A 26,909-nucleotide genomic window follows, 5' to 3' on the forward strand; every position below is an offset into this window, starting at 1 on the left:
TCAAGGTGCCAAGGTGCAGCTCTCAGGCTGGGACCTCATGCCAACCTTTAGGATTCTTTAGTCATGAGAGCTAAGGGGCAGAGTTCTACCTAAACTAGAAAAAAGATTAGGTGAGACGCCAGGCAGCTGAAACTATACATGTCCTCTACTAAGATCAAGTTTTGATAGCTGACAGACCTGAAGTGCCTTTACTTTGACTCAGTGTCTTGCTCATATCTATAAAAGTTCAAATTTAAAGTTCATAAAAATTAGTTCAAATCTCTTTAACATTATTGAATTTACAATTTATAGTCTATTCCCAAGGCAAAATTTACTCTTTCTAAAGTGGTTCCATCAACCAATACTAGACTGAGTAATTTAGAGGGGGTCTAGCAAGTTTCTTAATACACTATAAGTATTGCCTCTTGCTTTATATTCCATCCGTCTGCTAATTTGGTTTCTTGCTTGCCTTTTTTGCTGCAGCTGTGCACCGGGTTAACTGTTTCAATGGTTTTCCTACAATAACCCACAAATTTTTTCCTGATCAGTGTGCTGTATGATTGGTTCTTTGTTCCTAAGATAATTATTTTACATTTGTCTACACTGAACTGCATTTGCCATCTGCTGGCCCAATCACCTAAACAATCCAAATCTTTTTGAATCTGATTGCATTGTTCCTCATTATTTCCTCTAGCTCCAATTTTAGGATCATCTGCAAACTCTGATATCTTTTCTTTAAAGCTTGGACACATTTTATTTTAATATAGAAGGATTTTTTTTTAAGTGACCCTTTAGACACACCAGCTGAAATCTTCTTCCAACTTGAAAAGTTTCCATAAAGCTACCTTCTAATTACATAGTCAAAGTGCTGCTAGAAACAAAACTACTAGAACCCATTCTATTTCATCTTTCCTTGCACTGCCATGTTTTACAAGTATTATGTCTTCTAAGTTCTCTCCAAAGCATAAATATTTTTAAGAAAACAAACATTCTGTTTTCTAATATGTATATTAAAGATAAATTTTATGGTAATAAAATTCCTAAAGTACATGTGGCAAGTTATGAACAACTTCCACACATAATACATTTAATTTACTCATTCAAATATATTTGAAAGAAGAAGATAACAACTAAAGACCTAATCCCCTCAGGCATTATAACTTACCTTTTAACTAAATTATACCATACTAGATCCACCAAACCTAAAAATATTTTTACTTCATATTTCACATACTCCATTTAATTTTAAACCTCCCAATAATTCAGTATTTCTTTTGCAGATTTCTAATACTGTAATATTGTATTTAGATACTTATTTAGCAAAATTCACCCTTCAAATTAGATTTACTTGGTATATCTGAACATAGTAAACCCTCATTAATTATGATATTAAGTACATCTTTAGATCTAGGAAGAAAGATTAGCGCCATAAACTTCAGTGATTTCTTTGTATAATTACATTTCCAAAAAGCCCTACTGGAATAACCCATTACAATTATAAAAACTGCAATTATATATTTGCTGCCATTTTGCTATTTCAAGTGGTAGGTACAAGAGACAAATTGAATTTAAAATCTACTTGTATTCACTCATTCAATAGTCGGTGAATGTTATAAGAATATAAAGTTAAATATAAGATAGTTCTTGCCCTCAGAGAAGTTTTGGGTAAGATAAAAGTAGCTATAAGGTAGAGTCACATGGAAGTTAGTTAGGAAGAAGGAGAATTTACTTCTAGCTACTAAGCAAAAAGCTCTATGAAGGGAATGCATTTGAACTTTATTTAAATATTTTAATGTCTTTTAAAAACAAGTCTACTAAACTATGAATAATATCATAGAAAAAATAACTATATAATGCTAAGCAGTCAGAGTGGGGAAAAAAAGGCCTCAAAATAGAAAGAGGTTTGCTGGTCATTTCTGTGTGGTGGAATTACATGTATTTTATATTTTTCAATTTTTCTGTAATGAACATATATTGTTCTTATTATAAAAAGCCATAGTAAAATATTTTTATATTAATATTTTAGAGCCATACTTTGACCAATAATTGAACATTATTAAATGAAATGCTCTAAATCAAAACACTCCAATAACAGAAACGTACAACAAAAAAATTAAGTCAGTAACAAGTACTTATATGTTAGGTAATACAAAAAAGAGGATCGAAAGGACTCACTAAATAATTCATAATTTATTGAGCCCCCCTCCTTTTTTTTTTTTTTAAGAACTACTGGTTTGGGGTGAAATATCTTTCCTTATAAGGTAGGCTTTGAAAATATATTAAGAAAAATTATTTTGTAATAGTGAATTTGCTACTAACAATTATTAGGTTAGGTCTTTAATCTAGGTTTGTAGAAGGACTCTCTAACAACTGACTAATCTGAAATGTTTTTCAAACACTTATAAAATGATACTGAAGTTATATACAGGGATATTTCATTTATATTTTAAGTGACATAAAAGCATTCAATAAAATAATGAACAACTACTGACTTTTATTTCAAACAGTTCCCATTCACTGAAACTTTGGGCAATATGCTATATAAATAAAGGCTTTGACTAACTGTGTTAAAATCCATTAAAAGTCACAAAATTCCATTGCAAGTCACAAAATTCCATGTATTATTTAATTCTACATGTAATCTGATGAAGGTATTTCAATGAGAAATTGTACATATCTTAACTTCCCACATGATTCTTATCAAGAAAAAGAAATGTGTAGGAATAGGGAAAGGAGGAAATAAAAGGATTTGTTACCAGAGGTACAACAGTAAGAGAGAGTTCCAATAAACATTTACTTATTTTACTACTTGCTTATCTTTTTAAATCCTAATCTAATTTTTTAATTCTTTGATTTTATGCTCTACACTGGACTGTATTTAAATTAGTAGCATCCCATGGTAACTTGAAAACAAAGCTCAACTAAAACTCACCTGAGATGTATAATGAACTACACACGATTAATGAATAGTAATGTTTCATCTAGTCTGTTAATCTCCCTAAGGATGAAATTTTACTGCTATTATCTTATTAATACTGTTTCACAGACTCTTACTAGTTTTCAATTGTATAAAGTTAGAAGAAAAACCTCAAAACAAATTCTACTAAAGGCAATACAGTACGCAAAGGTCACAAACTGGCATTCCCAGGCAACATCCAGTAGGCAAATAGTTCATCCTGAATCAATTGCCAAGATTTTAAATTTAAACATTCTATATAAAAAGTCTAGATTTTTAACTTCTTTCAAAAAAAAAAAATCAATAGATCTAGAGACTCTGGGCCCACTTCTAGAAAAGCTCTCTAGTTGCTTGGATTTCCCACTAGACCATTTTCCTCCACACTTTCTATTGCTTACGTAGCAACAGACTATCAGGACTAGGGTTTGTGACCCCTAGAGAGAGTACAGAGGCAGACAGATCTTGACTCGGACCCCAGCTCCTCCACCTCCAAGCTGGTTTAATTGCTTTAAGCTTCAATTTCTTCATCATAACAAAGAAACTTATGATTAATTATGCAAAGGTTAAAGTAAAATAATATTTATAATGACAAACACAAAATTAAATGGTCAATAAATTTTAGTTATTATTACACTATTTGGATTGAAGTTCCTAAGCCTAGTTAATTCAGATTTATCATAAACACTTCCCTCCTTTACAGACTCTAAAGAAAAATGAAATCACTATGGCCTTACCACTTTGTAAAATATGGATAAGAACATTAAGAACCTTATAGAGCTATTGTATTGAAATGAGTTAATATATGTAAAATGCTTAGAATAGTACATGGCAGATACCAAGCTATAAAAGAAGAGTTTGTTATTACTAATAGTAGCAGTGGTAGTTGTTCCAAGAGAGTGGGGACACATGAGCTTAATACATGTTTACGAGGAGAAATAAGTTAGTGAGTAAAATTGTGACTGAATGAATAGGAGACAGTTATCAAGATTATTTCTTTGTCTATAGTCTTAAGAATCCTCTCAAATCTCCCATATTTTTATGTTAAAGCTGAAAGCTTCAGTGAAAATAAGTTATTCTGATGTATAAACAAGCAATGTTCTGGGCTTCAACATAAATAATTGTTAAACTCTGATGGAAACAAAAGAGCTGGCCATAATCCCAAGCATGAAGCATGCACATTATATGATGTCCATAATTTATTTCTGAAGGAGTTTTAGAGCGGCCCTATTCCATGACCAGTCTAGATCCAGACCAGCCTAGACTAAGCTTTCTTTCTAGTTCTTTGATGCCTTCCGGGATCTCAACAGCTAAGTTTAGGACCAATGCAAACAGGGACTGACCTCACTGCCTTTCAGGACTATAAGTTTCAAAGCCTCAGCCACTGAAAACAGCAGCAGTGATTCTCTATTAAGTGGTAGCATTTCAAGGAAATGATCCGATCTTTGGCATACTAATCATCTCAGTCCACGTAGTTTTTAATTAGTCTGGGAATAATAAAGAAGCTCAATTTTTCAAGTATTTAATTCAACAAAAGAAAAGGCAGTCTCCCTGCCTTGTCACAGAAATCCTTTCACTCAAAGCAATGAGAAAAGGCAACAAAACTGACTTAAAAGGAGTAATTTCCTTTCTAACCTAAATAAACTTTACACAAACTTGCCTCTGATAATCGACTAAACAAGCTGCACCACCAGCATCAAGGGAGGGTGTGCGGATATCTAGCAGGTGCTGCAGTTTATCACAAAACCGTCTAAAATAATTGGAAGTGACAAGCAGCACTACCACAAATGATTTATTAGTCTTTCACTCAGCTTTTCAGCTTCCTCGGGGCCAGAATAAATAATTTACCAACTCTGTATCTTCCAATCATTAATTCTTCCCTATGCATCCAAACTACATTTAACACTGAAAGGGTTCAGTGGAATAAAACACACAATAGGAATATTTTTTCCAAATATAGAATTATCTGACCATATGAAAAGGCACATTTGTCAATCAAGATGTATGATCCAGATGTAAAAGAATTAAGGGCTCAAAGTCAGCAACTGAAGTTGGTTTTAAGGGGAAAAAATCAAATGGAGAGGAAACAGAGGCTAGCAAAAGCTCTCAGATCTGAGGGAAGGTTCCAGTGCCTCTGCCAACAGCTGACCTAAGGGGCAACCTAAGCACACTGCCTGAGAGAGACCAGAATCCTCGCACGTCACCATCTAATAGTCAATTCACTGACTAAACTGACAGTCTCCCTAAAACTTCCCTTTAAGTTATAAAAAAATACACAGTGGTCCCTCAAAAAAAAGGTAGGAACTTTAAAAGATGAACAGATAAGAATTTTGTTCATGCAAAACAGACTGGATACAAGACAATATGAGGCATCTTCTTTAAAATATTTTAGTATCTATTTCATAGGGTTTATGAGACAAAAACATATTCCTGGGAATTAAAAAAATGGATGTTAAAATCTTCCAAAAAAAATTGACAATGATGTTAAAAGGTATGTCTGTTAATTATGTAGAGAAAACACAGAGAAAGCAACAACAAAAAATCACATACTAAATCCATTTTTGACGTAAGCTAGTCTTGTCTCATTAAATCAGCATCTATGATTAAAACAGAGATCATTTTTGGTACATAATGTATGGCATTATTAGAAGAGTATCTGTTTATAACACACCATAAACATTTTTCAGCTTTCTGAAACTACTGATACAAAGGAAATGATCCAGACCTACCAATTTCTTTAATCTTTTTTTTTTTATAAGAAATACTTCCAAGAGTATTTCAAGAAAGGGCCAATGACATTAATACTCTAATATTTGGCATTCTGTGAGGCAGCTTCAAGCTGTCAGGCACACTGTCAAAGAATTTCTTATATTGACAGCTTTCTCTTCAATGGTTTGAAAGTGCATTACAATCAAAATTTTAAGTGTATATGTGTAAGTATACTTTTAAATGTATGACTTCTTCCAGTATATTAAATGCATTAAAATAAAAGAAGCCTGACTAATGAAAATTATAAGACAAATTTGAACCCCAAAAATGCAATTCCAATTATAAAATTTTCAAATAAGCTCTAAAAAATTCCAAACTATTCACAAATAAAAGTATCATTCTCAATATTCAATATTTCACTATTATTAACAGAAAAAGTTATGTAACTGCCTAAGCACAAAATCATGTTGTTCATATTAAGCAAAACCTCTTATATATGCACAGACCCTGTGCACCTGTTGTTACAGAAAATGAAACCCCCAAATACCATAGGTTTGAGCCTCCCACAGACTAATATAAAACAAAAATGTAAAAACTAGAAAATATAACAAAAGACATATTTTTCAAATAAATACCAAAGAATATATTTTTGGAATTGTGGGGTTTTTTTACTGTAGGGTGAGACAGAGGATAGGAAGAATTTTTTTTTTGAAAGAGCAGCATGGCTAAGTTGTCCGCAGGCTTCTTTGTGATTGGGTTTTAAGGACAGAGGAACTTCAGCAAGGAAAGAGAAAGCAATGCACAGCTCTAGTGGCACCAAATTGCCTGAGGATGCTGCCTAATGCTAGAACCTGGATACAACACTGTAATACTTGAGAGCAGTTGTCTCATGTGCTGAAAACACTGAGCCCAGCAGAGCCACATGAATGTGTGTGGAAGAAATCTGTGCAAAGTATCCTGACCCTTAAATGTCCATCCAAAGAGAAACAGATACACACACTATGGTACTATCATGAAATATGAGAGAACAATTAAAATTAATAAACCATATGTAAAAACAGAAGGAACAGCTCAGAAACAATGTTGGGTAAAAAGAATAAAAAAGCAAACTGCAGAGTGACTAATAAAATATTTTAGTAAGAACACTCACTGTTAATAAACACATGAATATAGTAAATATAAAAACATGGACATGAAGGATATAAACTACTTTCAGGATGGCAGTTATCTCCTAGAAAGAAAGGACTTTAAAACATTATATAAATTTATAGGTAGGTAGGTAGAGCAAATGTTAACATACTAATTCTGCATGGTAAATACAAGGTCACCTGTTCTATTTAGCCTCTGTATTTTTGTGACTATTTGGATTATTTCTTAAATACTTTAAATCTAAGCCATGATGTAAATAATCTTTTTCTGAAAAAATTTTTAAGATTTGACCATATGAGGGTCTACCTTCTTAAAAATCAATGGTTTGGCTAGTCTCCATATTCCAAAAAGTTTTAAATCCAATCTAAGAAATTAAAAATTCCACCCTCTTTTCACAAATGATTTGACTTAGTAATAATTTCAAATCAAGTCCTCAAGAGAATCCATGATTTTATTTCAAAACTAGAGGCCCAGTGCACGGATTCGTGCACCGGTGGGGTCTCTCAGCCTGGCCTGTGCCCTCTCGCAATCCAAGACCCCTTTGGGGATGTCGGACTGCCGGTTTCAGCCCAATCCCCGCAGATCAGGTCAAAACCAGCAGTCCGACATCCCCCGAGGGGCGTAGCAGTGTGAGAAGCGGTAGGCGGCCGGGGAGGAGCCCGATCCAGGCCAGGTGTCACATCGCTCCTGCTCATCATGGCCCCCCTGCACTTTCCTCCTCCAGCACTGCCATGAAGGCAGGAGAGGCTCACGCTGCCACAGCTGTGCTCCTCAGCCATGAGCCCAGCTTCTGGCTGAGCTGCACTCCCGCTGTGGGAGCATACTGACCACCAGGGGGCATCTCCTGCATTGAGCATCTGCCCCCTGGTGGTCAGTGCACATTATAGCAACTGGTCAACAGGTCGATTAGGCTTCTATATTTATAGACTGATCTGGGGGATTCCACCATGTAGACCTCATATGAAGTTAAAAATCCTTCTTAGCAAGCAAGGGCTTTTAAATAGCAGGTTCTACCATTTCTTGTTAAAACAAACAGGCTTGAGACTCTGACTCCCATTTGTTGGCTCTAAGAACTTCCCTGGAGGAATCAGTCACTTCATTAGTTAAATGTTCTTTTTCATTTTCTTTGTTTATGTGAGGCATTAACCTTGCTTGTTTAAAAAAAAAGAAAGAAATTCCTTTAGACATATCTAATGAAACTTTTAAAAAATGCAGTACCACAATTACAAATTTTTTTATCTTTCATTCAAATTTTCTGTTCAGGCCCTAACAGGTTTGGCTCAGTGGACAGAGCGTCGGCCTGCAGACTCAAGCGTCTCAGGTTCAATTCTGGTCAAGGGCATGTTCCTTGGTTGCAGGCACATATCCGGTAGGAAGTGTGCAGGAGGCAGCTGACTGATGTTTCTCTCTCATTGATGTTTCTAACTCTCTATCCCTCTCCCTCCCTCTCTGCAAAAAATCAATAAAATATATATTTTTCTTTATAAAAGAGCAAAAGAAAAACAATTTTTCTGTTCAGTTTGGCCCTTTTTTATAGACCTTTGGAAATCTGACAAGTCATCTATAGCTAAATAAAAACAAGGTGCCTCCCATTTACAATCACATTTGTACACTGAAAGAAAGTTTAATATACTTTTGGTCACCATGAAAAAAAATATCAAAGATACTGTTAATTTTCATAAAAACTGATATTCTCTCAAAGCACAACCATCTGATTTAAAAAATTACTGGCTTGTTATCTTAAACAAGAAATCATATTCAACTTATATTGATGTTTTCTATCTAAAGCATGTCATGCAATATTGTAATTTATCTCATAAATCTACTAAAGTGTGATCAAACCCTATCAACTCTGATTGGCATAAATTTGAAACAATGAAGCAATCACATCTGTTAAACAGTTCTAGCTTGGCTAAACATTTAAAAAGTTTATACAATAGCACAATTAAATTTTTTCTCCATAAGACCTTTCTGCACTTGATTTTCATAACTTTTTTTTGCCTGTACTGAGTTCAGTATAACATAATATGTAAAGTGGGATAATACAAAATGAAAGATAAGAAGGTGGAGGAAGTCTGGAAGATGAAGTGATAGAGATGGTGTAGGTGTGAACTGAGTACACTCCAAAAAATATTTTAATGGAACTCCAAAGTTCTCAAGATAAGGGAAAATAAGTCAATTTGAATGAAAAATATAGTAGATCTAATTTTATCCTGTAACTACTCCTGAAAATATATGTCAAATTTAAATAAAAATATATCGGCATAAAACAATGAATTCAAATTATGATTTAGGAAGCAAAAGATTACTGTCCAGCAAAACATCATCACCTACATTTTTGGTGCAAAATCTCTAATTTTTGAAACTTCAATGATTTTATAAAAATACTATAATGGTGTGTATAGAATTAATATGTGAAAAATTCAATATCCAAAAAGTAATTCTATGTAATTTTAAGAATTTAAGCAAACTCAAGCATAAAAATAGCTAGTTTCTAAAGATACTGAATCTGTGGGTTAAAATGAGTGGTCAATATTAAAAATAAAATTAGAATACTGTTATGTAACTTCCCCAAGTTATTGATCATTATTGCTTTATACACATTGTGTCTAAAATATAGCTTAAGAATATGTAAACATTCTACTAGATTGCTAAAATATCTAAATTACTATTAACCCCATCAATTAAGGGATAAGAGCAACAGTTCAAAATGTTTGTCAATGATTAAATCAGTTACCAATTTCAAAGTTTACTACTCAAAAAAAATGGACTGGTTATTCTTAGTTTTCAAGTTTTAAGTGAAAAATTATGCCCACTCTATTTGGGTACTTAGAAACAAAATAAAATCCCATCTTTCAACTCCAGTATTATGCACACTTCATATACAGTTATTTCTTATATATCAATAAAATCAAAAGACTTATTGCAAGAAGCATGCAATAATGGGGAAAACAACAGAAAAAAAGCATTTCAGAAACAGAAATGCTTTCAGCAGTTATACAAAAAACTGTAACTTGCCAATTTTATCCTCTTTCAAACATCCTTACTTTGGTCTATATTTTTCAGTATTGTGTGCTGAGAATGACTTATAAGGGATCTGATAATCACTTTGTAACATGTATTTTGTCTTTTTTTATTAAAAAAATTTAATGTTGACATTATTCCCTTTCCCCCGTAAGTTTTTTTAATAAAAACTTTTCCTATATATGATCTCTTCAATATTCCAACTTATACCTACCAAATTAAAAATAGGATCTGATCAATAGATTATCTATGTGCAGGCATGCCATGTTTAAATAATTTCATTAGTGTGATTTCATTTTCTGGGATTTTTTTGGTGGTGGTACATTATTTAGTATTTACTGTTGAGTGAACAATATCAATACCAAGGTGGTCAAAACTAAGACACTGCATTTAGATAGTACTCAGTATTATGAAACATTCTTATGTGTTATTATTATTTTGTAGTGCCCTACAAAATCCTTGCAGTATAAAAGTCCCTTTGTTATTGTGGAAACTTTAAATTTAATAAGCTTCTATTTAATTAGTCCAGAATTCAAATACACATTCATGCCAAATATTGCAATCACATGGGAGATAGGAGGAAAGATATTTGAAACACTTCCATGGGAACAACCTTGGGTTGCTCTCTTAAAATATCAGTACAGGAACCCAAACTACTTCACATGCTATCCACAAAACAGATGAGGTATGAAAGAAATCTTGCGTTTAATGTGACCTTTGGCTGTACTTTTACTTGTCATAATTATAAAGGAGTTGCTCTCAGAGCCAACACATAAGCTATGTTATTACTCTTACAACCATTTCATAAAGTGCTTCACACTATGACAAATTCCAGGCAGAATATATGGAAACTCTTATTTTTGTTACTAAGCATAATAGGTCTTTCTGAACAAAAACAGTTCTGATATTATACATATGAATAATGACTGCATGAGAATTTTTCTTTTTAATGTACATTCAAGTACAAATATGGCAGTGTGGTTACCTAGTTCAACTTAACTAATCCTCTATAATCTAAATGCAAATTAACTAGAAATTTAATAATCTAATTATGACTTTAATAATGTAATATGCCATGTTAGATAAAAACATGCCAAGAGGGAATTAAAAACTACACACACACACACACACACACACAAACAACCAAAAAGCCTTTAAGCAACTCTTTTCTAGATATTCTTATTTTCATACACAGAATTTCAATAAGGAGAAAGAATTGTTTTCAAAAATGTTTTGGCAAAACTGTCAACTTATCAATATATGCAACATGGTTTTTGAAAGGAAAATAAAAAAAAGACCACTAGTTGATCTAATATAAAATTATAAATTCTGATGGTATAGCAAATAGAATTATTTTTCAGTACAATGTCAAATATGCCATAAATTATAATATTTACAAAACAAGCACATATAATCTGTGTGAGAGGAAGAAAAACTCTATAGAGTTATCTACTATACCAGTGATGGCGAACCTTTTGAGCTTGGCGTGTCAGCATTTTGAAAAACCTTAACTTAACTCTGGGGCCATGTTGCATATAGAAATTTTTTGATATTTGCAACCATAGTAAAACAAAGACTTATATTTTTGATATTTATTTTATATATTTAAATGCCATTTAACAAAGAAAAATCAACCAAAAAAATGAGTTCACGTGTCACCTCTGACACGCGTGTCATAGGTTCGCCATCACTGTACTATACTATAACCAACTCTGCCATATTTAACTTTTTCTTCCCAATAGTAATACCTCTCTATTTTCATATTGAAAATAGGTTCCAGCCGAAACCGGTTTGGCTCAGTGGATAGAGCGTCGGCTTGCGGACTGAAGGGTCCCAGGTTCGATTCCGGTCGGGGGCATGTGCCTGGGCTGCAGGCACATCCCCAGTGGGAGATGTGCAGGAGGCAGCTGATCGATGTTTCTCTCTCATCGATGTTTCTAACTCTCTATCTCTCTCTCTTCCTCTCTGTAAAAAAATCAATAAAAAAAATGTATTAAAAAAAAAAGAAAGAAAGAAAATAGGTTCCAAAAGCTATAAAACATCCTCTATCTATATAAAAGGCTAACATGCTAAGTGTCCCTCCCACCATCCAACCGGTTGCTATAATGTGCACTGACCACCAGGGGGCAGACGCTCAACTCAGGAGCTGCCATGAAGCACATTGCCATTTACAGAGAAATGGCAGTGCAGACTTGGCACTGACAAAGCAACACTCAGCTTCCCCCAAGTGGGACACAGGCCCCGCCACGACTCTGGAACTGACACTGCCACGGGGCAAAATGCAGCTCATAGCCCAGCCCGCAAACAGTGGCTGTGGGCGCCAGGTAATGACGTCACGTTTCTGTTGACATTCTGAAGCCGAAATTGTCAACAGAATATGTCTGAAGACCAACTACTGCCAAAACGTACCTCTGAAATCAAAAGAAAGCAACATCGTTGACAGAATATGTCTGAAAAACAGTCATCAACAAGTACTACCAATACTGGTTGGAACTGCCTTCATAGTGAAAATGAGGTAAATGAGGATGCAATTTTGTTGTGGTGGAATGACAGTTACATGTCAATTTTGCCTATCCCTAAATTTCTCCAAAGAAAAACCATCTGATGGAAAATTTACTTGATGTTGTAGCAAAGGCAAAGTTCATCCAAACAATAAAAATTTTCCAGAATACCCAGCATATTTTTTAAAAAAATAATGATAAATGAAGATTCTGACAGTAAAAATTTCATGGAAAATATCAGTTGTTATATCATGTTGTTATTGTTTATTTGTTAATCAATTTATATATTATTTTCATGTACATTTTACTAATTTTCTTTTATCTCTGACACTTCTATTATAGAAAAAGGGCAAATAGTGATATTAAAATATTTCTTCTAGTTAATTTTCTTTCAATGTGCAAGAATTTGTGCACCGGGCCACTAGTACTTTATAAAGGTCATAGCCACAAACTGCCTTGATTCGCTAACAAAAACACATAGTGGTCAAAATTGGAGTTAGTTTTATCACTAAAGAAAACATTTGCATAGATATAGCATGTGAATTAAGACTGCACTTAAACCTATATACATAAAAGCCCAGTGACCATTACAGCAGAACAACCAGACAACCAGTACAACCAGTCGCTATGATGTACACTGACCACCAGAGGGCAGACGCTCAACGCAGGAGCTGCCCCCTGGTGGTCACTGTGCTCCCACAGCAGGAGCACTGCTCAGCCAGAAGCTGGGCTCATGGCTGACGCGCGCAGCAGCGGTGGCGAGAGCCTCTCCTGCCACCATGGTAGTGCTAAGGAGCAGCAAGCCAAGCGGTAAGGAGCAAGCAGGCGGGCAGTTAGGAGTGAGGGGTCAGACATCCCCTGAGGGGTCCCAGATTGTGAGAGGGTGCAGGCCGGGCCGATGGACCACCCCCCCTGCATGAATTTCGTGCATCGGGCCTCTCATATATAAGACTATTAGGAATTATCTAATAGAAATTTGAGATATTACTAGGGTGACCACAGGTGCCAATTTTGCTAAGAAGATCCCAGTTTATACCTATTATCCTGTCATATTACAGTACACCCTTTCACTCTCAAAACTGTCCTAGATTGGATGGTAAATTACATGTTCATCCTAGATATTACAGCATTTCATGTTACCTAAATCATGGATTTGAAGGATTTTCTAATATAACATTAATTATTTACTTGAAAACTCTAACTTAAAACTTTGAGTGATTCACATTCATTCAGATGCATTTACTACCTATGGCATTCATACAATATCACCCGAACTCTGTTGCTGTCCAACTCTTAACTAATCTGTTTTCTGATATCCTTCGTGTGTTTCAGACCCAGGCTGGAGGCTTCCCTTTATCAGCAGATAGCAAGATCCTTTTCCCTTAGCCTCACACCAGATTCATGATTTTCCTTACTCTCTGAGGCTCCCCAAAATCTTTTAAATAATTACATTTAAGTGTTTAAAATTATAATTGGTTACTTTCTTGTCCTTGTGCACATATTTAAACACTTAACTGTGTATTAAACACTATATTTAGAGTTAATTTAATAGTTTGTGATCGTTTCTATAAAAGCTTAGGCATCAGACATTGAGTCATTCTTTTTAACAATACACATATATCTAACCCTGATAATACCATTATTTTTATAAGAAAATAAGATTTGACCTAACAGAATCCTGTAAATGACAATGGGCTTAAAAGTAAAATTGCTGATCTGAGTGTTAGACATCAACCAGGCAAACATATAATCTCCCTGCGGCACAAATTCTGCAGGATATAATTCTGGTCCACTACACAGGATTACAAGAATCAGATCATAAAATTCAAGAAGCTCAAGTATTGCCTACTGTTTAGAAAAGATGACTAAGTGTTACGCGAAGTGAAAACAGCAAGTTAAGCTATCAGAGATAAATAAAAATAAAACACCTCTGGTGAACAACTATCTTATACCAACTACATATACAAAACTGTCATGGTCTAACAGAGACTCTTCAGAGTCAGACTAAATGAGTCCTGATCCCAGCACCATCACTTACTATCAGCTTGTGCAAGCATCGCTAAATCTGTTTCCTCATGAGTAAAATGAAGATAATAACTGTATTTATCTTACTGTGAAGAGTAACAATCCGAAGATAGGACTACTGTGCTTGCACATAATAAGTGCTTAATAAATGCTTGCTATTATTACAATGACCTCCATTAATGTCTCTTTCCAAAAATAAGTCCTAAAATTTTATTTTGATATCAGGAGACATTTCACATGTATGGGCATATGTGTGTGCACACATATGTGTATCTCCCAATGAGAGATCATTGAGATGACACAGGCAATAGTCCACAAATACTTGTTAATAGTGTGGGCTGGGTATATGATCATGACAACTAATATAGATCCTATTCAACACTGGAGAAGGAAGCTTTTTTCTTCTAAAAAAGTCCACACTGGCATACTGAAGCAGCTTTTAAAATAAAATTCCATATATAACAGTATTTGTGGTTGTTCATCTTCAGAACAGAAAAGTAATTGATATGTACAATTACACATATGTTTATACCCATGTATGCAAATGAAACCACTTCCTTTATGGCAAGTACATGAAGATACTAAAGCAATATTCTAATTAAACATTCATATATTCAATATTTCAAAATAAGAAATTTGGATATAAATATGCATAATTTACAATTCTACAATGCAACCTGTCTACAGAGGCCATTTTCAATATATTTCAACAGATCATCATAAGTAATGCACAATACTACTTCTCTTCAAAATGTTAAAAATTGTAAAGTACACAGTAATTCACTGTAAGCAAACACAAAAGGCCATGTTATGCACATGACACTCTTTTACCCAAACAACTATTTTAACCTATTCATTAAACCCATTCTACAAGCGAGCCTGAATGACTACACTATCTTATGAAATAGAGTCAGAAGATAGAAGATATACCTTATTTGGTTAAAAATAGAAACTTTACATAAAAGAATAGTTACCTAAAGTCCAAGAAACTATAGCTTGCATTTCTAAAGACCCTTGTTCAGTTTAGTTTATTAAAATCAAGTAGCATGAAACTTTCCATAAGAGAGATGATATGAAATAAATGTCACTATGACTGATATAATATCTATATAAACATCATTCTGTTTTTCAAATACACATTAATGGGGATTTTTAAAAAAAGGCAACATCAGTCAAATTTATATCTCAGGGATCCAAATCTAAGTTGGACTTCATTTCTCTGAACTTCCCTAAAATATTCCAGTTGTAAAATAGATTTGCCACTAAAATAAAATAACTAGGACTCCATTATTTATTCTAAAGCAAGTAAGAAATACAGCCTGTCCTCTAGAAACACAAAGAGTAATGTGGACTGTGGTTTAGATGTTCAATTGGTTGAGAGACGATAGGCTATATTATTAATTTGTGACTCTAGAATGAGTATGCATGCACACACACATATGAACATTATATCATTGATAACCCTAAACAGGTAAATTTGAAGCTAAACAAAGCATAACTAAAAGTTTATCTCTACCATATTATTTTTTTTAATTCATGGGCATTGCAATGAATATACTTTTGCCTTGGAGCTAGTACTTTAATTTTAAAGAACCACAAAGAAAAAAATCAAAACTAGTCAGTAACAATGCAGCGTCTAAAAGCAATAAACTCAAAATTAAGTTATAAATAATTTAAAGCATGTCATGAAGATGTATTAATAATTCATCAGATAAATAATTTACTAAATAATCAAATAAATAAATAATGAAATACATAAATAAATCAGCAAATAAATAATTCTGCAAAATAACCTAAACAATAAGTCACCAAAACAAATCACAGACCTACAAAACTACAATGATTTTCTGTATTCTGATAGTTTTAAATAAGCAAATGTACACAAACTAGATCAACCCTTGTTAGAATTAGAAGTATTTTTCAATGCTATTGGTAAAATCCTCATCTCAATACATAAGAACATATTTTCAATTTTTAAAAGACTGCATAGGATTGCTTCTTACAAATTATTAACATAATTGTAATATATTCTCTTCTATATTTTACATATAATATCTTTGCCTAACATATTTCCCCCAAACAACTGAATACTTAGAATATTCTTAACTTATACTTTTTTTTTGAAAGCAATACTTACAGTATAATAGTGCTACAGCTTTTGATTGTTTTCCTATCAGAAAAGTCTTCTTCATCCACAAAGTCTTCCTTCACCAAGTCTTTGGAAATTTTCTGCAGAGGTAGAACAGTAAGAATAACCTTAATTATTACAGACGGCATTTCATTCACTAGGGAACAATGTTTTATAATTCTACAAAGCAGCAATGAGATGTGGACATTATTAGGTGAAAACTATGTCAGGTCTGTAGAAGTCTTTAATGAACCAAGTACAAGCTGACAGAGGCCAGCTTCCTCTTTTAGAACTGACACACAAGCTGTTAAAATTGGCGTGATTTCAGACATGAAGACAAAAACTTCAAAAGAAAAAGTGACTGGCTGACATCTAATGCTATCCTCAATTTGAGAAGCTCAAAGTCCTTGCGATCATTTAACTATTACAATTTGAATGTAGAAACAATATAATTAAAACACCACAAAGAGTCAAAACACAATTGACCTCATAAATCAGTCTTCATTGAACATTTAAAGTTTTTAACCATCTATAGTATAGTACTCTGGAAATACATAAACTTTAGATCCCAAACTATGTATGATTAGTTTCCTCACAGAAATAAGAATTTTGTAATGAGTTTTTGACACATTTAAAAGAATAAATCCAAACAATATAGCACACCTGAAGAGAAGGAAACTAAAATTAATCAAAGTATTTTATGTAATTTATCTCAATGAATTGTCAAACCAACCTTTTAAGTTGAGTAATATTTTACCTTTTTTGTAGTCAAGGAAACTGGGACTCAGTAAGACCCCCAGTGGCAGGGAAGATTCTAACTTTGCCTACACCAATTCCCTGTGAAGGTTTGCTCAACTACACACCCTTATTTTGAGCCCAACCTAAAAAATGCAGCAAATCCTAGAGCATCATAAATTGATTACAGCAATGGTTCTCACCCTCCACCTCCAGGGAAGTTGGCAATGTCTGGAGACACTTTTGGTTGTCATAACTGGGGAATATTATCAGTACCTAGTAGATAGAGATCAAGGATGATGCTAAACATCCTCAACGTACAGGACAGCCCCAAAATAAGGAATTATCTGGACTAAAACGTTAATAGTGCTGTGGGTGGAAAACCTGGATTAGAAAAAAATGATTGTTATATTGTATGAATTTCCTATTATAAAATAACACAGATTTGGTTCAGGGATATAAAGGTATTTTAAGTATGTATAACATTATATACAGTGGAATATATGAAAATGTGTATCCTTGGAAAAATGGGCATATGGAAACTCTATGTACTGTCTGCTCAATTATTCTATAAACCTAAAACTGCTCATCAAAATAACTTCAATTATTTAACTGAAGTTATGAATAGCTTTCTTAGAATCAATACTAAAACATAAGTCTACAGTTATAAAAGTTTTTTATTTCATTTATCAAAATTACTCCAATAAAGTTAGTATGAGAACATTAAAAGTTGTATCTATGAGTTAACCCTGTCAAAGTGACAAGGAAGATAATAAATAATAAAAATTCATAGGGCATGAAGAGATTATTCTGATAAAACATAAAATATAATCCTCAATGGTTTGTGAGATTTGGGGGGAGGGAGTTACTTAAAAGCTATCAAGTGTTTCCTGAAAGAATATTTGTGATAATTAGTAAAAGCACTTGAGACAAGTTTCAGCATTATAATTATCAAAGAGTTCCAGAAATTATTTATTATTCCAAGTATTTTCTTTTCAATACCAAGTCATCTCTGTCTAGTCTCTAAGTAGGTTTTGGTTTCAACCTGAATCTACAATTTATCATGACACAATGCATGTTTCTTTATATTTGACCTACCACCTTACTACACAGAGCATTAAACAATGGTATCCTTAATCAGACACAATTATGTCATATCCTTCCCCAGCCAAAAAGAAAATTTAAATAACAATATTATCCTACATAATAAAAACTTAATATGCTAAATGCCTGATCGACCAGTCGACGTTCAACCAAAGTGTAATATGCTAATTATATGCTAAGGCTGCTAAACCCCTTGCTATGATGTGCACTGACCATCAGGGGCAGACAGTCGACCAGTCGCTATGACATGTACTGACCACCAGAGGGCAGACACTCCCACTGGTAGGTTAGCTTACTGCTGGGGTACGGCTGATTGGAACTGAGCAAGACGGGCCGGACACACCCTGGAGCCCTCCTGCAGTCCCACCCCAGCTGGCCAACCTCCCACGAATTTCCCTGGCCCCGATCATGCACCGGAGGGGTCTCTTGGCATGGTCTGCACCCTCTAGCAATCCAGGACCCCCTTGGGGGATGTCAGAGAGCCAGGTTTGGCCCAATCCTGCAGGCCAGACCAAGGGGCCCCACTGGTGCATGAATTAGTGCACAGGCCCTCTAGTCTATATAATAAAAGCCTAAACGACCGTTACAGCGGAACAACCAGAACAACCAGTTGCTATGATACACACTGACCACCAGGGGGCAGACACTCAATGCAGGAGCTGCGCCCTGGTGGTCAGTGCGCTCCCAAAGGGGGAGCGCCACTCAGCCAGAACCCAGGCTCATGGCTGGTGAGCGCAGTGGCGGTAGCGGGAGCCTCTCCCACCTCCACAGCAGTGCTAAGGAGCAGCGAGCCAAAGGGTAAGGAGCGAGCAGGCGGACGGTAAGGAGCAAGGGGTCCTGGACTGTGAGAGGGCGCAGGCTGGGCTGAGGTCCCCCCCACCCCCCAGTGCACAAATCTTGTGCACTGGGCCTTTAGTAATAACATAAGAGAATAAGAAACAAAGGGAGAGATTTTCTCCCATGTAACTGTCCAGAGGTAAACAATCAAAGGCTGGTGTGGCAGCTCCAATATCAGGAGCCAAAGTTTCTTCCAATCTTTTGCTGTACCACATACTGTTCTATCAAAGTCGGCTCATATTCCAAGAAGACCATGAGAACTCCAGCTAACACAGCCACATTGCAGGCAGCAGAAAAAGAAAGGGGAAAGAAAGGCCCGCCCTGCTCACTTCTAACTCTTATATTTCAGCTTACAGAGTAAAACCACAACATGGTGTTTTGGCCACACTTAACCACTTGGAAGGGTAGGAATTGAGGTCTCTAACATTAGTAATAATGCCCAGACATAGAATTAGGGTTCTTTTTACTAAGAAAGACAAGTAGAATAAATTTTGCAGGGTAAAATATAAGAGCCAGACTGCAACAGGGGCTACAACTCTTCAGAGAAAATGTACTCAAAATTTTTCATTAGAGTGTTCACTGTCAATTATATGTATATGTATATGTGTTTATATTTTATGTAACACATATATGAAAGAAAAACCTAAATGTTTAACAATATGCTTAAATAAATTTGGGGGTAAACTCAGAATAGAATACTATGTGTCATTTAATGTCATTTTTAAGAATTTTACTGATAATAAGAAATATTCTTAACATTAAATGAAAAAGAACAGGCTATGAAACATTTCATATAAAATAACCCAGTTTATATAAATATACATATATACAACACATACATATGGAGAAATGCTCATAATATTAAATGAAAAAGGACAGACCATATAATATTTCATATAAAAATAACCCATTTAATATATATGTGCATCCATGCAAACACACATATATACACTGAGTGGCCAGATTATTATGACCACCCCATCAGTACTTTGTTGGGACACCTTTTGCCTTCAATATTGCGGTGATTCTTCTTGGCATTGACTCCACGAAATGTTGAAAGGTGATGCGAGGAATCTGACACCATGCCTGATGAATAGCACTGTCCAGTTCTGTGAGATTTGATGGTTATAGAGCCAACTGCCTGATGGCTCTTTTAACTTCGTCCCACAAATGCTCAACTGGGTTGAGATCTGGTGATTGTGGGGGCCACCTAAGCAAGGTAAAGTCTCCCTCATGTTCTTGAAACCACTCCTGCACAATACGAGCACCATGGCATAGCGCATTGTCTTGTTGGAAGAAGCTATCTCCATTGGGATACGCCATCAACATGATAGGATGAACTTGATCAGCAACGATACTTAGGTATGTTGTGCTATTCAGATGTTGTTCCACACGAATTAAAGGGCCCAAATCAGGCCAGGAAAACATGCCTCAAACCATAACACTGCCCCCACCAGCTTGAAGGGTTGTACTCATGCATGTGGGGTGCATGCTTTCATGCTGTTTCCGCCAAATTCTCCCTCTGCCATCTGCATGATGCAAGTGGAAACGTGATTCATCGGACCACATGACTTCTTTTCCAATGCTCGACTGTCCAATCCTTGTGTTCCTGTGCGAATTGGAGACGATTTATCTTGGTAACTGCAGACAGCAAAGGTGTTCGAACAGGCCTTTGGCTGTTTTGCTGATACTCGCTCCATGGCTCTGAGCGCCAACAATCATCCCACATTCAAAGGCTGTTAAATCGCGTTGTTTACCCATATCTTCAGAAAGAAATCACTTCTACTGTCATGGTAAACAACCTGCTTCCCTGTTTATAATGGTCTGGCCCTCTAGCAACTTCAGCGTGAAATTATGTCTAATTTGCCTACAAACGTCAGGTCGTCATAATAATCTGGCCACTCAGTGTATATACATACAGTATATATTTACACATACATCATTTCTATAGAGAGAGAGAAAGACTAAGACCACCTAAAAATCAAGATAATAGAAATGACCTAAATTAAAACAGTGGTTTTAGGCTTTGGGATCTATAACTACCTTTCACATTCCCTATACTTTTCATTACTTTCTACTTTTTCTATAATAAACACATATTAAGCTTATGATTATTTTTCATGAAAATTTGGCCTAGATGAGGAGCACCTTATAAAAAGTAGTTAAATTCAAGCTGCAATTTATATTATTACTTAGAATTTGCTGATAATTTTTTAAAGGAAGAAAATCTATAACTGAGTTTTATCTTTCCCAACTGGCACGAAAAAATACATGTTTCTTTTTAGTTGGTAAGAAGAATCTAACCTCTCTATTCTGAACTTCTTTTCAACTTACTAATATTCACATATCACATCTGTCAGCTTTACACAAATCACTCCTAACCAGATGCTACAATCCATCATTCCTAACAATTTACCTCAACATATTGATTACTTTGCTCATCTCACTCTGTAGAACTAATCATTCCTACTTCATGCTTCTACAAATCCTTCCATTTTCTGTATTTTTCAGTCCATTTTTTAATTCTACTCCTCTGCACATTTTTCTGTTTACTTATATAACAAATACAGCTAACAGAAATTACATCCTTCTTATCTTTATGACTACCTTATGCTATCTTAAATTTTCCACTATTATTGGGTATACATACTACCATTACATTGGTATTAACTCTATTATCTGCAAGCCTCATGATTATCATTAGTAGAATGTTAGAATTTAGAATGCCTCAAAGTTCTTCACATTTTCTAGAATGATTCCATTTTCCAAACCCCCATTACTACCACATAAAAGTGGAAAAATAAGGAAAAGAGCAAGCAACTGATATATTTGAAACTACTAACAAGTGTATAGGGTTGACCAAAAATAGCAAGCAAACAAAAAAGTAAAATACATCTAGAACTTGGGAAAATCAGACATGTGCACGTGTGACACACAAACAAAACACACACACAGGGCAGAGAAGGAAGAAAGAAATGCACAAGCAAATGTAGTAAGTGGAAAATGTACAATCCAGACAGTATGGACCACTGAAAATCCAGAAGATAAAACCACAGGCAGAGATAATCAAACAAGGATCTTCAATAGAGACCAGATTCACACAGTTCTAAAACAGTAGTTCTCACCCATTGAAGATATTTCTCTCCACCCCCCAAAAAAAGGATGTGTGGCAATGTCTGGTGTAGCAAATAGAAGATACTATTTGCATCTAGTGGATAGAGGACAGGGATAACATCCTACAATGCACAGGACAGCACCCCAACAAAAATGAATTACTCAGCCCAAAATGTCAGTGGTGCTAGAAGGAACTGTTGGAGTCCACAAAAGAGGCAGCACTTAACCAGGATGAAATATGAGTGAAAGAATAGTGGCTATAATACAAGTGTAATAAATCATAATAGGGCTAGTGAAAGAACAGCAGGAAATAAGACTAATAGACATAACTACATAAGTGAGTGCATACTGTGATGGGTTTACACTAGGCATCTGATAGACCAAAGAGATAAAGAAAAATATTTTATTATAATAACAAATATAAGAGAACTGAGGCACAAAATAGCAACATATTTGCTAAAATTGAAGTATAGACAGATGGAAACACTGATTTCCAGCAGTATGAGAGTCTAGATACCTTAATACTATTAGATGCAATTTTTAAGTTTTAGTGAGAAAAATCTGCTTTAATGAATGCTTAGATAGCAGGAAAGTACAGTCTCCTCATAAGCTATGAACAAAACAAAGTAGAATAAGCAAACCCAGAAACCAAATTTTGTCCTGAGAGTAAGTGCCTAGCACTGGCAAAACTGGGCTTACCTTTTGATGGCTACACAAGGCTCCGGAAATAAACTCTAAAAAGTCTACTAAAAGGAAACGCACCTACATCATGTTAACAGCGAAAAAGTGCCAAACAGATCTTTCTCCTATTACCTGTTTATAATCATACTTACCCCTCACCCCCACCATTCCTAACCCCTGGCAACCTCTAATCTGTGTGATCCATCCCTATGATTTTGTGCTTTCAGGAATGTTTCATCAATTCTCTTGACACTTAATCACAAAGGGAAACCACCACAAAGGTTCTTATACTAAATTCATGCTATCTATATAATCCAATAAGTCTCCTATGAAGATGTCATTAAAAGTGCTCTTAAACTGTTAGTGCCACAGGTATCTGTGGAAAGCATAGGCAAACTCTTGGTGAAAGAAAATAATTTCAAACCAGACCTCAAAATATCCAACAACTTTCAAAAAACTCATCTCAAATGAAAAAAAAAAAAAATGAAGTCAGGATATCAGACACAATGAATGACAGCCGATACAAACATGAGACAAATTAGACTGCAGATTCCTCAATTATTGGAAAGATTGTACAATAAGGATGTTTTGAGCAATAGAAATGCTTAAAATATACATATATGTATAGATTAATATGTATGAGTTATATTGAAATGAACCAGATTCCAAATTCCATTAACTGTCCTTTCAATGTGAGGTAAGCTATACTTTAAACAAAACTTCAAGAAATAAAAAACACTGGTAAAATGTTAGATTCACTGTATAGTCAATATGAAGAATTAGTAAGTGGAAAGACTCTTAAAACTTATCCAAAATGCAGTTAAGAGAGACAAAGAACGAAAACGTAAAAGCAGTTAAGAGATACAAAAAAAATAGAATGAGGAGGTCTAACAAAACACTGCTGAAACTATCTGAAATGAAGAGCCCTTTTTTAAATTGTCAATCCACTGCAGAAAAAAAGTCTGTAAAATGTAATAAAAGAGAATTTCTTTTTTTATAAACCATGTCCTTAGATGTCATGGTAATAATATCAAGTTGCTACAAAAAGTTTCTAAATGCTTGCTTTGAATTTCTGTCCTTAACTCATTACAGACCAATAAAGTCAGTTTGTAGATCAGCACTAATCTGAAGACCACACTTTGAGTAGCAATGATCTAAAATATAAATAGATCAACATTAGAAAAGAATGTTTAAAAGACTGTTTAGGTAATATTTGAATAGATAATAGCTGAAAACTTTCCTAATTAATACAAGGCGCAGATAGACAGTCTAACAAGCAAGAAAACATCCACCACAACTATTGCAACACAATCCCAGATCAGCATTTTCTGTCATTTTAGAACTTGAACTGGATGACTGTAAATAAATAACATACAGCCAAGTGGACTTAGTAAAGAAAGTTAGTAGAGACCAAGCTTCAAGAGCTAATGATCTCCACTCCCAACAAAAAAATTACAATTTTGAACTAGCAGAGGCTGAATATATTTTGAGTTATATTGAAATGAACCAGATTCCAAATTCCATTAACTGTCCTTTCAATGTGAGGTAAGCTATACTTTACTTATCAACTCATCTAAGCCAGTGATTTTCAACCTTTTTCATCTCATGGCACACATAAACTAATTACTAAAATTCTGTGGCACGCCAAAAAGTTAAGATGTTTTTTGCCAATCTGACAAAAAAAAAAAAAGGTATTTTTATTCATTCACACAAGACTGTTGTATTGGCTGTTGTCATTTTTTCATTTGACAATCTAAGGGAAAAGAGGCCAGAGTCCCTGACTAAATAGTTAGGTATTGCATGTTTTAAAAATCCCTGTGGCACACTGGTTGAAAATAGCTACTCTAAAAGCAGAACAAATTCTTTTATTTCTAAATGCAGACCATTTAAAAGACCATGTTCAGATATCTAGCGAAAGCAAAGGTATATTCACCAATCCTACTTGTCAAAACAAATTATGGCATCACAGTAACTTTATGGGATGCAGGTTTTACAACAGAACAAATATAATTATGGCTAAAAGCTTGGAAAATGAAAGAGCATGGTGAAAAACATCAAAAAATATACCAAAAAAATATGTAAACTGTATGTAACAATATAGAAAGATATCCAAAATCTAATCAACTGCTGCTTCTTAGCATCATACCCCCTGCCTATCATATGATATTGAAAGGACAATCACTAGGCATACATAGCAAAATAAACTACATGAAATGATCATTTAACCTACCTAAAGCAGTGTTGCCAAATTCAAATGATTTACCAAGATTTAAAAAGTTTTACTTGCTCATTTAATCTTCATAAGATTCATATGTTGCTACCTCTAAGGATATGGAAAAGGAACTTAAATAGAGGGGAAAAACTGGGCTGAGCAATTTATACTTCCATCAGCTAAAAATAAATAACAGCTGAGCAAGGCAAAAATTGACATACATACGTAACCATGAAGAATCAAAAGTTCAAGCCATTTTTAAAAGCTCGGGGGCAAGTCCTTAAATAAGTGAAATTCTTCTCCAAACTACTCCATAGCTACATTGATTCAAAGTTAATGCCTGAGCAGATAAAAGACACAAAACATTTTAACTTGCTGGCTTAAAATAAAGATGGATGTAAGCTGGAAATTTATGGTTAAATTTGAAGGGGGGGTCAAGACATTATTTTAGCCAGATACATGGTCTAGCTATGAGAATATGAGGCCTTATAATTTTAAATTTTGACAGCCCAAGTTTAATTAACCCCCAATCCATTCCAAAAGGGAGCCTTTTGAGTTTTTACCCAAAGTTATAATCACATTTGTATGTATTCTTCTTAGCTGCTACAAGTCTTCTTTGTGGAGAGAAAAATGCAGGCTTTAAAAAGATGCCTACATAGTTATATTTCAAGACCCAAGGGGAAAAAAGATACCTACATATATACACACATTCATATATAGAAAAAGTTCCCACAATTGTAAACTTTTCACTGGTACTTCCTGATTTCTACTTAAAACATGAAAGTGAATAAACAAGTTTTTAAGTAAGATACCACTAACATTAAAAATTAATGTACTTTTAAAATATATGTTTAAGTAAAAGCGAACTGCAAAGTTTTCTTATTCCATCCATAATTTAAAAAACCACAAAGCCAAAATTCTTTATCATAAACATTTGAAAATAGCTTAAAATTGCAGAGAGAGAAGTCTAGTAGTTCACCTCTGTATTTGTCAAAAGAGGAGTTTCATTTATTAAAGGGAAACTCTAATTACTAAAATCACTGATATCTGAAGATTAATGTCTTAAGTCAGAGAATCATAAGCTTTCCCACAAAAACACCCCTAATAAATGCTCCAGGAGACAATGAACACATACATATATAAGTCAGGGAATAGGACACAAAATTGCCAATAGTAATCATTAATTTTCTTTGGCACTGAGTATTACTTTAAAATAATTATATTAATTTGTCCCATTCCGTATGATCTCACTAAAATTCAATCTGAAAATAATGTAGCATGATTATATTAGTTCCTCACGTAACAGTGCTAAAAAGGGTCTTGCCCTTCTGCTCACACCAGACCTTCAGGCCTTTGTTGGAGGAGCACACATTTTATACCTGAAGGAAAACTAATTTAATTAGTTTCTAGGTTTAATCAGCTATTCTTTTCCATCAACATTGAACACACCAAAAATCAACTCTACCTTTACACAAACACACACATAAACATAGTACACCATTAGTAAGCTGCTATTTTGAAACTTTTTAACATGTATTTCTTGAATAGTTCATCCTTAACATTTATTACATATTGTATTATAGAAAAATAATTGGTAACCATGTTATAGACAACTCTTTCAGCAATTAAGGATTAACTCTAGTACTAAATTGCAAATATTAGCAAGAAAATCAAATGGAGACAGTTCAGGCCTTGTTCTCACCTAATTAGGAAAATTATCTAAAAAGGTTATATGACATTTCAAATTCCATATAGTTA

At 34.4% G+C, this 26,909-nt stretch overlaps 1 protein-coding gene across 1 annotated transcript in view; it reads right to left on the reverse strand.

Moving 5' to 3' along the window:
• TBC1D5 (TBC1 domain family member 5) overlaps positions 1–26,909 on the reverse strand; it is a 445,542-nt gene that overhangs the window by 392,517 nt on the left and 26,116 nt on the right. The window contains exon 2 of the mRNA XM_081105933.1: positions 16,478–16,569. The gene's annotated coding sequence lies outside the window, so the exon portion shown is untranslated. The remainder of the gene's footprint in view (positions 1–16,477; positions 16,570–26,909) is intronic.

This window comes from Myotis nattereri (assembly GCF_964212035.1).
Source record: "Myotis nattereri genome assembly, chromosome: 14".
Lineage (NCBI taxonomy): Eukaryota > Metazoa > Chordata > Mammalia > Chiroptera > Vespertilionidae > Myotis > Myotis nattereri.